Source organism: Solanum dulcamara, chromosome 2 (genome assembly GCF_947179165.1).
Source record: "Solanum dulcamara chromosome 2, daSolDulc1.2, whole genome shotgun sequence".
Lineage (NCBI taxonomy): Eukaryota > Viridiplantae > Streptophyta > Magnoliopsida > Solanales > Solanaceae > Solanum > Solanum dulcamara.
The window spans coordinates 43,340,231-43,352,810 of NC_077238.1; the positions used below are offsets into that span (position 1 = coordinate 43,340,231).

The window sequence follows — 12,580 nt, forward strand, 5'->3', positions numbered from 1 at the left end:
CCAATATTACTAACCACTGTCCCTTCCAAAAACGGGTTTGTTAACTAGCGTTTTCTCTTATTTTCTCTTCCAAATTCCAATTGCAAAGCTGGAGTTTTACTTCCATGAAGGTCTTAAAATACATATATACATATCCACATACTTAAGGTACACCGTATATAATTAATTCACGGAAGAAAATTGGAAAACTAACCTTTAAACTTCAAGAACCATGGCTGCCTCTCTATTTCTCTCCCTCACAGTTTTTTTCTCTATGTTGGCTGATGTTTTGATGGATAACTGAAGTATATGATATATATCAACATATATATGTGGCTTTAGGGTGTGACACGTGTCAACCCCAAGAGGTGACACGTGTCCAGCCCCTATTGGGCCACCATATCATGCTGCCAACTATGGGCTGCCACGTGGCAGTGGGGTCCACCCCCCCAAGCAGGTGGGTCACCTGCTTGCTTGAGGTGCTGCCACGTGTCGCTTCTTCATTGGCTACCACGTGTCGTCTTTTTTCCCTTCCTCGTGGGCTCGTAATCTCATCTTATTTTATGTACCTATGTAATCCGTGCTACGTAAGTTTAATATATGCTTAAGTAGCTCAAGTTCATATGACTTTTAACTTAGTAGCTTACATAGGTAAATCGAGTCCTACGACTCATTACTTGGCCTCCAATTCCTTCCGGACTCTTATGATTTCATCTCCAACCTTCTCTAGTATGGGGTATCACATTCTCCCTTCCTTAGAGCCGTTTGATAGTGTCGTAACTTAAGTGGCTCACATGCTAGCTTCTAAGTAACTTAAGGGACATTCCTAGTTCAAAGATGTGGGGTGTAACAATTTTCCTCATTGTCCTGCTGCTTTTCCTTCTGCAAAAAAGCTTCCATAGTGATTCTAAACGCTTTTATTTGATCTTCCTGATTTGTTTCCTCCCTTTGGTCAGGATCATCCTCATCTTCAGAATGAGTGACCCTGTACTCATCAATCAAATCCTCTGATATGTTAAGAAACTCTACAATTTGTTGTAACGGTGATTCCCAAAACTCTACAATTTGTTGTAACGACGGTTCCCAAAACCTCTGCAAATACGTCTATCACAATTAATTTGTTGGGGTTCTTTAGAAACTGCCGCAATCAATCTGCGGCAGCTGTTTGATTAATTTTGCGGGGGCTATAAAGCTCACCATTGCTTTTCCAATTTTTTTCATAGCTGTTTTCTAGGGGTTGTAACTTCGACAATCTTTGACTAAAATTGTACATTTCATTTTTTATATAATTAGATTACAACTAATATAAATTCCAATATTATTAATAACTAAACTTATACTTTCATAATAATAATAATAACAACTAAAGCACTTGAAATATTTTATAACTAAAACACTAATATTTTATTAAATCATAAAAAAATGTCATATTATTAGTAAGTAAACTGCCAATGAACTTCCACCAAAAGATTATAAGAAACAAAATATTTATTCAAAACATCTATATTGACGATGAAATTGAAAATATTCAAACATGTCCTCATTTTCTACCAAGCGCTTAGCTGCAGCAACAATAAGCTCGTGAATATGAATTTCTTTTTGCCATCTTCTGATCAGATTTTCTCATTGGCAACCATCATTTATCTGCAAAAGCTTTTAACAAATGACCAAGTTTGTAGTTATTTAATCACATAATAAAAATATTAATAAAATTCACTACATATATATAGTAATAAAAACAATTTAAATATGTATAAGGTCTTGAACAAGATACTGAATCTTACTGGAGATCATCTTGCTTTTATGCCTGACTTTCCCAACTCGTAATAAACCGCACAAAAGACTGACTAACAACAAACATCTCCACAAAAATAAGACATTTCCATCAGCATAAAGGTCACATATAGTAGAACATAAGCAGAATACATTGGAATAGTACAAACTTCTATTCTAATTGGAAATAGCAACAGGAACACAAGTAATAGTTTCCAATAGTTGAATTAACATGGGAAGCAAAAGGTCATAGCCTCCTAGGTTAGAAATTAGTAGCTAGTAAGTAGTAGTAGTAGCTAGCAAGTAGCAGTACTGAGATCACTCTCATGGAGCTCCATAATGGAACTAATGCAACAACACCCAATGAACTGACTATCTACTTATCTATCATTCCTCCGTATTGACCCCACAAGATAAAATTCAAAATCGGGATAAGTTAAAATTCCATTGATATTAGCTTAAAGCAAGAGATGAGAATTCATATAACCGACCCCAACTTTCTGAGATTGAGGAATAATTGTTGTTGCAACTAACATGATGACTAGTGAACTTTGTTGTCTAAATGGTTGATGTTCTCATAGCATGACATGTCTTACTTTAGTGACTTACAAAAGACCAAAAAAGGCCTAAATTTTAGGACATCATCACACAAAAAAAATATGCAACAACAGAAATATTAACATTCAGTCATTTGTAAATTAGAGACCTTTTCCTCCTCTTCAAATATAATAATGTTATAAATATGTAAGCTAGGAGAGCTAAATAATGTATTGTTTTTCCTCTTTAATGTTTTCTCCTTGTGAAGAGAGCTAAATCAACAGCCTCCTGGATAAATTAAATAACAAAGGAGACAAAGAGGACAAAATATTATGAGATTTTGTTCACTTCTCTATACATACAATATCAAAACAAACTGGCTGTTAGGAAATCATAAAATAAAATAAAAACAAGTCCCTCATCTTGTTCAATTAGGGTAGCCAAAGAGATATGAAGAAAATAAAATATAAGGTTTCAATGGAATATACAATCATACGTTAGAGCTTATTTAACAATTTGCGAGTAAATAAAATCAGACCTGTCAAGAGAGACTGGATGTGAGCCAGGAAATTGTGGGCTTCTACCCTGATAGGCAAATATACCAAAAGAAATTATGAATTAGAATTAAAACAGCAGACACAATAATATTTTGCAGTAATTAGTCTACATAATCCACAACTGCACAATAGAAAGCGAGTCCACAACAAGATCAGAAAATAAAAAGTAACGCGCAAAAACAATACGAGAAATCTCCATATAGAAATTCCCATGTAAAAATTATAAAGACACCAAACGAACCAATAGAAAATTCCCCTGAGGTCATTTTCAGTACTTGATAATAGAATTGTCATAAATAATTTTGCTGATCTTGTGGGATTGCATCTCCCAAAATGTCGTCATTTGATACTACTACTTGTTCTTCAAGATTGTCTTGAAAAAGGAGAAAATGAGTTATGAGGCAATTATAAAAGCTCTGTCGAATAAATAAACCTTAGTACACTGCAAAAGTATAAAGAACAAAACCATAACATGCTGGTATAAAGATGTAATCACAGGCATCTATAACCTTGATTATGTATCATGTTGAATTTATACTCTAGAACTTGTATTTGAATAGATGACTAAATTGGGTTTTCTAGGACTGTGGTTTAGATAATTGTTCAGAATGCGAAAAGTGGAACGGGCACGCCCCCAGCTTCTTAAGTTTGGGAATTGTGCCGGACCAATGCTACGAGCTTCCGGATTCCATTTAAGATGTAAAACAGTTTGAAGTACTACAAGTTTTTATTAGTTTGATTGATGGGAACAAAGACTTCTCAATTCTCATTTAACGAAGGATCATATTTTTGGACAGACCAAATGTAAAGCAAAATAAGGTTTACTGGCATAGAGTAGCTTAGGCGATATCAAGCAAGAACTAGTCATTCTTCTTTAAGAATAACATGATTTCATAAACAAGACCTCTCCTTTCACTATTTAGGAACCTAGGTCGGACATAAAGCTGATTAAAACAGAATTGATGTTCAACACTACAACAATTAAGGAAATTAGATTTCTGACCTTTTGTTCATTAGGTGTGCTCTTTAAATAGTCCCAAAGTGAAACTTTGAGATTGATTAACCAGCATAAAGCTGAGTTGAAAAAGGAACAACAAGGTTACAAATCATTATAGGCAATGACAAATTCCTTCTTCGTGTAAGGACTCTAGTAGGTCCTAAAATACAGACGCACCAAGAGAAAATATTGCAATTGAGAGGATACAAAATATTCACATATTAGAATTCAAACATAACCTATGAAAACACCAAAAAGAAAATCAAATTTTGCATCTTGATTTATCCTTATGTTGAATGGGGAAAATAATTCCATTATAATGAGAATGAGGTTTCTATCTTCAATACAGACTAATTCAACTAATGCTCCGACATGAGAAACAAACTTTTCATGTTAATTACAGTAGAGGAGGGAAAAAACCAGTAAAGGAAACATATAAATAAGCAGAGAAAATAAATTTAAACACACATGCACGAGGAAACAAAACATAAATTGTAATTTGAAAAGAAAAAATCATAAAATGAGGAAGAAGAAGACCTTAGACTAGTAGATTCATATGCCAAAATTAAAGAAATCAATGGTGTCTTTATGTGCTTCACCTGCGCCGATAACCGAACTTGATCTTGGTGAATACAAGCTCCTTAATATCAGCTTCTTCACGGATGATATCAACAACTCCGTTGAATTCCGCGACGGCCTTAGAGCTTTGAACTTCTTGCAGAAATTCATGTGACAATTTAGAGCCTCTTCTCTCCTAATCCGCCTCTCCGATGACCTCATTATTTCATCCTACACCATCCTTCATTCCTCTCCCAATCCCTCCCTATATAACCCATCATGCACTCTTCCATCAATTTGCAGCACTCGCATTTATCAAAATTAGAGAAGTTTGGGAGATTTTTTAGGTCTGAGTTTGGGGAAATTATAACTGGGTTTGGGTAGAAATAATGAGGGAAAGGATTAAAAATGGAGGAAAAATTGGGTGTGGCTCGTGACCTTGATATTTTTAAGGGGTATCGGAGGATACGACCCCCCGCAAATCTATTGAAGAATAGTGGCGGCTGTATTAACCCTCACATTTAATATAGACATATGCAGAGATTATTGAAACTTGCGCTATTCAACCACCAGAAATTGAATACTTTTTTTGTAGTGAGAAGCAAAGTAATTAGACACATAGGAGATAGTAGATTAAGAATCAAATATCACTGATGTAGATTGATGACAAAGAAGGACGATATTTGTGATGATAACATCTAAAGCCTTGGCCTCGGGTCTCCTCAAAAAATCTTAACACTAGGCACCTCTATCATCTCCATTTTGAACAACACCTCTACTTCAATGCTAAACAATAGAACCTCTACCAGGAGCCCTGCCACCTCTACCTGTATGACTTCTGCCGCGACCCCTTGCCGGAGGCGCCGCATCTCTATTCGGAGCAGCTGAATAAGTATAATGGGGTCCTGAATTATTCTGCAAGGGGCACTGACGGATCATGTGGCCTGGATATCCATACCCAAAACAAGACCTTGGTATAGATGATTGCTATTGTGCACCAAATGAACTACCATGCCCACCTCGGCCAGAACCCTAAGACGTACGGGACATATGTCCATTATTAGCCGCTGGCATGGATCCAAATGGGCCGATAACACTGGGAAGAACCACTACCTCAGTGAACCCCTGCCTCCAGATGAGGCATCCATAAACTGATCAAAAGTACGATCCTTCTTGGGGTTCCCAAACTCCTCTCAAACTATCAACTCTTCCTCAATGGTGCTCACTGTGGAATGGAAGGAGGCCCCCTCATGGGCTAATCTAAACACATAGGACCCAAAGGAGAAATTCAATTCTCCCACAAACTTGCAGACTCTCTTTGCCTCATCTGGAATCAAACCATAGCATGTCGAGACAACTGATAGAAATGTGCCTCATACTTAGCGACAAACATGACACCCTGTGTCAATCCCTCAAACCTTAATTGGCTTTCCTCAAGCATGCTCATGCTGACCATGCTACTAGCCTAATTTGGTCATTCCAGAACTGACGGAATCATTAAATTTCTACCCTAAGATCGGATTCCTGGAGTTTTGACCGAAGTCAACCATTCAAACTCCAAGATTTTTAAAATAGGGAAACAAACATAAAACTCAAACGAACGATCAGGCGATCGGACTTTCAATGCCGACAAGTCATAAATGACTTGGGGTCACCACAGGGAAACTCTAAACACTAAAAATATCAGACAATGGAGAAAATAACCTGGAGGGTCATTACAACATCCACTACTAAAAGGGAGTTTCATTCGCGAAAGTAAAAGTACATTCATAGTCCTAAGGCATGGAAGGATGAGGGTACTGGGTCCGCATGCTTCGCCAGACCCTCGAACACCCTCTCGGGTTGAAAAATGCTAAGACAAAACTCAGGCTGAGAGTAAAACCCGCAAATTCACTTCCAACCCCAAAAGCTCCTCTAGTCCTTTCTTAGGCTCCAACTCTCGCTCGCTTAGCCTGAACTTGACCAAAAACACCGGATTACAACTTAGGATGGCCAAACTAAACCACAACCACTGAAATGAGTAATACAGGATCATGAAAGATACAACTCACTCAAAATTCCAAATATTGCCCTTCTGCTTCCAAATCCTTTTCTCCAAGCTACTAAGGACATTATGTCGGTCCTTAGCTATCCTAAAAACCTATAAAATCATCTGAAACTTTCTTTCATAATCCCATAACACCAATTCTCGAAGTAGTTACTTACTCTATCTAAACATCAGGGGATGACAACAACCAAAATAAGAAGACAACCCTGGGCAAAGCCCAAAACTCTAATCTTAACTTCAAAACCCATAATTCAAGCGGAAAACACAATCTTCTAAAACTAAATACTCCACTCCAAGGGAAAGTTACCTCGCAAATGACAAGGCCGCACTGATCCCAGCCCTAGTGACTTACTTCACCATATGAACTTATGACAAAACTAGCATCATGTGCCCATAAATCACTCTGCCACCTTAAGTCTAAGCCAACTATCCTAGTCCAAGAGATACCATGCCAATAGGCAGCGGAGAAAGGTAGAAAGTCGATCGATAATGGTTCCAAGGGAACCAACTCCCACTCATAACATTGCAAGCTACCAAATATGATAATGGCAGACCTCACATCCTGAACAAATTCAGATTCACGGATTCCATGAATTAGTTTGACCCATTCCTGTAGATGAACTTTCTAACAAACTTCTCATCTTCTAACTTAGGCTACATCTAGAGCCAATCACGAACACCACTTCCCCAACTCTATCTAGAACTCAAGCCTCAAGAGCTACAAACACAATCGGAGGGAACTAATAACAACAGTAACAAGGTACACAAGAGATCATACATCCCAAATTCTCAACTCACTGCAGCCAAGCGCTAGAACCTTTAGAAGAGTCCACTCCCAAAAAATTGAATAAACGGACCAAAACTTTACAACTAAGAGAAAGTTAAGAAAAATAGGAAGAGACGACAAACTAGGATTACTATAAAGAATCCAACCCGATAGGCTAACAGAGAAAACCTCAACCCACAAACTAGAACTGAACCAAACAATACCCAACAATGAAGATAGCCGTCTAAGCTAAGAAACTAGAATGGCCGAAGAGAAATACTAGTCAAGACAACTCTAGCTATGCAGAAGGGTACGAGGAACTATTCAACCACTAACCAAATGGGACAACACACAACTAAGGCGACCTCAAAGACAACTAGATCCTCTAGTATCACAACTCCCATAATTAACACAACTAGTCTAGCCACCTATTTAACAAGGGTCAACATCACAGTAAAATCAATGGTAAGGGAGATAAAAGGGAAAGCTAACTAGCCCAGCCACAAACTCAAAACAGAACCACCAAGACAAGGCATAAGAAGTACTCAACCGCTACTCTCCAATATAGGAACTTGACCTAGTCGATCCACTACTAAAAGAAATTAACTACGGAGCTAAAACACATACACATGAGTCCAGATAAAGTAGCCACAACTGTCAAGAGATAACTAACAAGCCAAATAGACACGTATGGGTATGAAAACCCCAAAACCACACAAAATAAGCAATATAGAGAAAAACAAGGAAATCAAGAAAATACAAAGGATACCTGGATCCTCGGCCTCAAATTTACTTATAGAAGCATAGAGTGAATCGTGACCGACCTCGGCCTAAGAACCTGAAGCATCACCAGCAATACTTTGAGCACTACCTCTAACTGGAGGCGATATAAAACCATGATACTGACTTGGCTGAGCAAGCTGCGCATGGGTCCTACACTGGGGGAACTCTCTAGACTAATAACCAATCTCTCCACAGGTACGACAAGGTCCAAAAGATCTAGCCTGGTTAGTAGGAGGAGTTTGAAATGTTTGAGATGTCAACTCTCATCTAAGGCATTCCCTGGAATAGTGGACAAACTCCCCATGGTCATAGCATCCTCTAAAGTCTGAATCCCAATATGAAGAACATGGCAAACTCCTATGGCGACCCTAACAAAATGTGGTCCATATCTAATGCCCAGAGAACCACCCCATTACATATCACCACTGTCTTGATGGAGAGGCCTTTTTCCACTATATCTGTAAGCCCCAAGATATGCCAGCTCCACGGTTCTTGCATGACCAACCACTTAAGGGAAGGTAGACGTAGTCTTTATGAAGTGCTCTAACGCTAGTCAGAGTGGCAAAGATAATCCCCTGATGAACTTCCGACTCATATCCAAATCTGTAGAGGATGATGTGGGCTTATTCCTAGCCTACTCAGGAAATTCCATGAAATACTTCGATACTGATGATGAACCATGCTGGGGAACCACCAACCTACCTCTAGCCTAAGAACTATTCGCCGAAACCCTAGTAGAACCTGCTGACGCTCTGACCAAGTCCACCAAAAACTCATGTTATCCATTTAAGAAAGAATGAATTCCAAATGATCAGTTTAGAGGTTATTCAAAAGAAGGACACATGATAAGGAGTCAAGAACAAAATTCCCTAAAAATTCCCTATAGCCTCCCGAAGATAGGATACAGACATCTCAGCCCAAATCTGTAGGGCTCTACAAGACATTGCCCTTATACCAATGATGCCGGTCAACCTAGAGCTCCGATACCAACTTGTCATGACCCAATTTTCTAGAAGTGATGGCACCTGCTAGCATCCACCAATAAGTAAGCCTAACCCTTAACCCTTAACCCTTATCCCAAAACCAGAAGCAATGGGCTATTAAGCGGAAGATGAATAGATAAAGAGAAGAGTAAGTAATAATAAGAAGAAAGAGAACAACTAAAACAAACACAAGAAATACCCTAAGACCTGGTATTAGGTATTAATCGATCATCTAAATTAAAATTGGAGTATAAGGCTTTTTTAAAATACAAAATTAGTATAGACAGTCTTGGGAAGCAAGTAAATTTTAGTAACTAATGAGGAATTATCAAATAATGACAGAAAATAAGATAAAGAGACTAGAGACATATATAAAGGAGCAGAGTCAAAGAATGCACCTAAAAGGCAATCCAACAACCTATTAAAAAGAAGAAGACATCATAGGAGTCTACTAAAAAAGGATACAGTACCACTAGGCAATGCGAACCACATAATCACCTAAGATCTAATTTGACTGAACCTAAAAAGAAGTACCAACCACAATCCAAATAAAATATCTCATAGGACAACTATAAATATAACCAAAGGTATGTACAAGTAAGATCAAATTATAAGCGACCAGATGCCCATATCCCAAAAAGGTACAAATAATGACAAATATAACCCCGGCCCCTATAAACTGAGGGACCACACAATACAAGTATACTAGTGATAGGCGATGCTAATGAATGCAAGTTTATAGTAAAACCCATAGTGTTGTTTGTAACCAGTGCCTTTAAACCAATGTGACATCTATAATCAGGGCCTTTAACGCAAAGTGTATAGACCTACCTTGGCCCCCAGCATACTAGGTGGGAGCCATAAAGCTTCCTCATTCGGTACAAGTACTCATGAATAGAAGGACCCATAAGGGATACAAAAATTCTTTATATACTACCTGGGCCCAAACCTGGTCATATATAAGTCATCTTCGTCGATGGTACAGGAGGAATATGTATCTAGATTAAGTAGAAAAGGCGACAATGCATCGAATAGTAGTAAACCAGTAACCTCAAATCGTGAGCACCCTGAAAGGGTTCGCCGCGCTAGCCTATAAACACCCAGAGGCATTAGCCCAGCTAGCAAGAGTAAAACTGGGTGCATCGATAAGTCAAGAAAGGGCATCGACGCATCGAATATCCAAGTAAAACTAAGCATATCCCATATGCCCTTAATGCCTAAAGTAGAAAAAATAGTATACCCTCGGCGTCTCATAAGTTTTAAAACTAGTGACCAAGTAATCTAGGTGGTACGACTCCCATTAAAAACCAGTTTAAAAGTAGTAAAAACATGAGAAAGCCTTCTAAATGGTGCTCCCTGTTAGGTTGAGTTGGATTAGTCTGTAGGTGGTTATGTGGTTATTGGCGATCTTCGACATTTTGTCCTTATTTAATTGACTCCTATAGTACTTTCTTGTGGTGAGTAGGTTGTTGGACTTGCACTTCCAGTATGCTCTTTGACTTATTTTTTTTACTCGGTGTGATTCTATTTCTTCATTCTCATTAACAGTCCTTCCTACTCCTTCATTTTTACTACTTGCTCTATCTTGTTATATCTTATATGTATTTACTTGTGTTGTACTTACCTTGTTTATATATTGTTCATACTTTCTTTATCTGTGGAGCTCAGTTAGCCTATGCCTACTGAGTACCATTCGTTTGTAGCTCATGATAAACTTATGCACCCTGCAGATCATAGTATATGTTATCGCCGATAATTTGTATTTTGTGCGCAATAGCTTGGATTTGGAGATTTGGTGAACTCCTGAAATTCGAAGTTTCTGATTTCCATCTATTATGAGCTAGGAATAGTCTTTACTTCTCTTTTGAAGAAAATCTGTACTTATATTTGTATTTATAAAAGCCTTATAGTCTCCTTTTGATTATATTCTCGTTTAGTGACAGATGCCAGGTCACGAGAATGATTTCTTGTATATATTTCTATTGATTTCTCTTTCCTCTTATGGCTATTGATCTCTTGCTCCTTTTTGTATATTTTCCGCTTGATATCCCATTGCTTCTAATTCTAGGCTATGGGTTCGGGTTACCTACTGGTAGACTATAGTAGTTGTCATCATGACCTTAATAATCAGGTTGTGACAGGTTTATAGTAGGGGATATAATGGCCTGATTTTGGGTCATGACAAGTGATAGAATGAAAAATGATTAACTTTATAGAATGAAAAATGATTGAAGTTATCCTGCCGCCCTTGTGCATTATGCTTTACTTGTGGAAGAATTTTTATTTTTATTTAGATTAGTAATCACAAAAAATACATGAAATTAGAGATGCCGATAAATATGATTTAATGTTTATTAATAAATCAATGTAATGTTAGTCAATTGTAGATATGATATAATTTATATGATTGTACGGTATAAACTACTGGAGCATTAGAAATTAAACTTATTAGTATAGAGCCTATGATATGGGTAGGATTGAATATAAGTATAATAGTTAGGATTATCGGGTTTCAAAAAATCCATAGTACTCTATCCTATATCCAATATAAAATTCATAATTCTTACAAATAAAATTGGAAGTCCAATTCATAATCAAAAAATTCAAACTAAATATACAAAATTTTAACTTTCAATTTGCCCAAACAATGCTTACCCCCTCTTTAGGGTTAGAGAACTTTCTTTGAGCAATTTTTCAACTTAAAACATGGCTATCTACAGTTATGTCAAAATTCTACAATCAAATATTATCTTTGGTTTTAACTTAGCTTTAATGGTGGTTTATTGACATAGATAAAGTATAGAAGATATATCAAGAATTACTATGCATTTTGTGTGGACAATATTTGAACGTATGAATCTTCTGTTTCAATTTGTTTTTCCTATTTTTACATAGAATGGAGTTTTAAAAAAGTAAAAAAGACTTTTAAATTTTATTGTCTTCAATTAATAATTTTTCAAATGTATCAAAATGCACTATAATTTTTTGGTCTAAAACTGTCACGACCCAATTCCTCAGGTCATGATGGCACCTACTATGACCCACTAGTAGGTAAGCCAACCCATAACTCGAAATGATTAGTAATGGGTTTAAAGGTAGAAACTAAACAAGAATAAGAAATTTTAAGATAAATAGCATAGATAAGCAGAAGACAAATAAAAATAAATATATACAACTGATTCCTCCCAAAACCTGGAAGTCACTATTGCAGAGCTGACTAAACTAAAGAGTACAAGTCTCAAAAGTGGACCGCAAAAACAAGACTTCTCTCAAAACACAAAACACTAGTCGTGTATATATATATATATATATATAGATGGAGACTAGAATAGTACAAAATGCCAAGTGCTCACCCCCATCTTTGGATCAGACCGCTCCAAGCTCGAATCAACACTGGTAGTAGGTGCTCAGACTTGCATCACAAAAACAAATGCAGATTGTAGTATAAGTAACAAAACAACAACTATCCAGTAGACATCATAGGCCAACTGAGCTTGTAAAGTAAATGCAATATGAAAAGGAGGAATAAGACAGAAAATATGTCAACAACGGAAGTATAAAGTATAGTAATGTGATGTATACGTGTGTAAAAAGAACTAA

General features: G+C 37.0%; 1 long non-coding RNA gene across 2 annotated transcripts; it reads right to left on the reverse strand.

Moving 5' to 3' along the window:
• Window positions 1–1,381: 1,381 nt before the first annotated feature.
• On the reverse strand, window positions 1,382–5,763 carry LOC129880532 (uncharacterized). 2 transcript variants are annotated; one of them, XR_008765420.1, is made up of 4 exons: window positions 4,381–5,763; window positions 2,828–2,874; window positions 1,764–1,840; window positions 1,382–1,632 (listed from the first exon to the last, which is right to left on the reverse strand). It is a non-coding gene; the product is annotated as an uncharacterized LOC129880532 (long non-coding RNA). The 2 variants fall into 2 exon arrangements; XR_008765421.1 differs by having other exon boundaries at window positions 4,443–5,761.
• Between the last annotated feature and the right edge of the window lie 6,817 nt (window positions 5,764–12,580).